Consider the following 2,961-nt stretch of genomic DNA (forward strand, 5'->3'; position numbering starts at 1 on the left):
TGGGAAAAGTACATAAATATTGTTAACTGTAATCCCCATTGATTTGATCTGGGGCCCATATTCAGCACAGGAGCCTGTGTGACCTCTGCATCCCTGTGGGTCTGAGCTCGCATTCTGTGGTCACGGCGAGGAACATTCCAGGCTGCACCAATTTCAGGACCCGTCTTCCTTGAGTGCCAGAGTTTGTTGACCAAACCTCCCTTCAGCGAATGGGGCAGTCCCAACCAATACAGTGGATCAAGCTCTTTCTTAACAGCCAAAAGGACGAGATGGGGAGCAGTCCCCAGATTCAGGGCTGTCTCCAGAGGTGACCTCCTGTCAGAGAAGCAAATCTTATCTATACAGCAGAGCAAGCACGTGACCACAGAGCATCTGGCCTCTGTCACATGAATCACCCTTTCCCTGTTATATGGGTCCTTCTCTCTTTCTGAAGACCACTCCCCTACCTTATTTCTTTCTTCCTTTTTTTTCTTGCCTCCAGGGTTATTGCTGGGGTTCGGTGCCTGCACTACAAATCCCCTGCTCCTGCAAGCTATTTTTCCCATTTTGTTGCCCTTGTTATTGTGCTTGTTGTAGTTGTTATTGTTATTATTGTCATAGCTGTTGTTGTTGGATAGGACAGAGAGAAATGGAGAGAGAAGGGGAAGACAGAGGAGGAGAGAAAGACAGACACCTGCAGACCTGCTTCACCGCCTGTGAAGCGACTCCCCTGCAGGTGGGGAGCCGGGGGCTTGACCCGGGATCCTTACGCCGGTCCTTGTGCTTTGCACCACCTGTGCTTAACCTGTTGCACTACTGCCCAGCCCTCTCTTTATTTATTGATTGATTGATTTGCCTTAGTGATTCTAGATTCATTCTCAATTTATATTCTAGTTTATTTATTACTTATTTTTCATTGAAGGTTTAATGATTTACAATCTAGTCTTTTTTTTTTCTCACCACTCCCACCACCATCTCTACCCCCATAGACAACCACTATCGCTTGTCCACAGTCTTAGTCTTAGGTTAACATTTTAAAATATTATTATTATTATTATTATTACTGGATAGACAGAGACAGAAATTGAGAGAGGAGGGAGAGATAAAGAGAAAGAGATAAAGAGACACCTGCCGCCTTGCTCCACCACTCATGAAGCTTTCCCCCTGCAGGTAGGAACCAGAAGCTTGCACCTGGATCCTTGTGCACTGTGGTGTGTAAGCTTATCCAGGTGTGCCAGCGCCTGGCCACCAAGGTTGACCTCTTCTTTTCACAGTCATGTGTTCAACTCTCTATATTCTGCATATGAGTGAAACCATTCTGTAGTTGTCCTTCGACTCCTGACTTGCTTCACTAAGCATCATCGTCTCCAGTTCCATCCACTTCATCCCAAAGGACACGGTATCATCTTTTTTATTGCTGAGTAATACTCCTTTGAGTATATGTCACAAAACTTTTTTTTTTTATCCAGTCATCTGTCGAAGGGCATTTTGGTTGTTTCCAGGTTTTTGCTATTGTGAATAAAGCTGCTGTGAACATGGGGGTACACATATCCCTTCGAATCAGTGTTGTTATCTTTTGGGTAAATGCCTAGCCGTGCAGCTGCTGGGTCCTGTGGCATTTCCGTCTGTGTTTGTGTAAGGATTCTCCACACTGTTCTCCAGAGTGGCTGCACCAGTCCGCACTCCCAGCAGCAGTGCAGTAGAGCTCCTCTCTCTCCACGTCCTCTCCAGCACTGACCTTCTCTTGTCTAGTGATGGAGCCCATTCTCACAGGTGTGAGGTGGAACCTCAGTGTGGTTTCAATTTCCATTTCTCAGGGGTCGGGTGCTAGCGCAGTGTGTTAAGCACATGTGGTACAAAGTGCAAGGACCGACTAGGGACCCCAGTTCGAGCCTCCGGCTCCCCACTTGCAGGGGAGTCACTTCACAGGCGGTGAAGCAGGTCTGCAGGTGTCTATCTTTCTCTCCCCCTCTGTCTTCCCCTCCTCTCTCCATTTCTCTCTGTCCTATCCAACAACAAACGGCATCAACAACAACAATAATAACCACAACAAGGCTAAACAACAAGGGCAAAGAAAGGGGGGGAAATAGCCTCCAGGAGCAGTGGATTCATGGTGCAGGCACCAAGCCCCAGCAATAAGCCTGGAGTAAAAAAAAAAAAAATTGCATTTCTCTGATGCTGAGTGAACTAGAGTATTTCTGCATCTGTCTGTGGGCCATGTGTATCTCCTCTCTTTAGAGAACCATCTATTCAAATCTTCTGCCCACTTTTTTATTGGGTTGTTCTTTTTCATTTTCTGGAGCTGTTTGAGTTCTCTAGCCCTATTTCATTTCCCATCTTAGCATGAGAACCCTGGCTCTGTCCCAGTTTGTCTGGAATTGGCATCCATATCCACGTAGATACTCCTTATGCACATAATCAACTCTGCTCTTCTCTCCTACGAATCTACCTGGCATCAGTGTGATTCATAGGCCAGTTGAAGATGAATCCAGAAGAAAGTGTAAGGGGGGGATTATCCATCATTTATTCATCTTCTTCGATGGCACTTTTCACCACTGAAACCTCCCATGTCTTTATTTACTGTACTATCTCCATGGCAATGGCAGCTCTGTGCAGGGGAGTCTCCGTTATTGGTCCTGCCTGATTCCAGCACTTAGTAGATCCTCAGCCCATAGATGCTGGGTGAGTGGATGAATAGGACCTAAAGACCATGTATCATATTCTCCTCAGAATAAAGAAATGGAACACCAATGGCCGGGCAGTGGCACACTGGTTAAGTGCACAGGTTACCATGCACAAGGATCCAGGTTCAAGCCCCCATGCCCCACCTGCAGAGGAGAAACTTCACAAGCAGTGGAGCAGGACTGCAGGTGTCCCTCTGTCTCTCCTCTCCCTCTAGCCTCCTTCCCTGTCAATTTCACTCTGTCCTCTTGAATTAAATAAAGTTTAAAAAGAAGAAGGAAGGAAGGGAAGGAGGAAGGG

The sequence above is a fragment of the Erinaceus europaeus genome, chromosome 9 (genome assembly GCF_950295315.1).
Source record: "Erinaceus europaeus chromosome 9, mEriEur2.1, whole genome shotgun sequence".
Lineage (NCBI taxonomy): Eukaryota > Metazoa > Chordata > Mammalia > Eulipotyphla > Erinaceidae > Erinaceus > Erinaceus europaeus.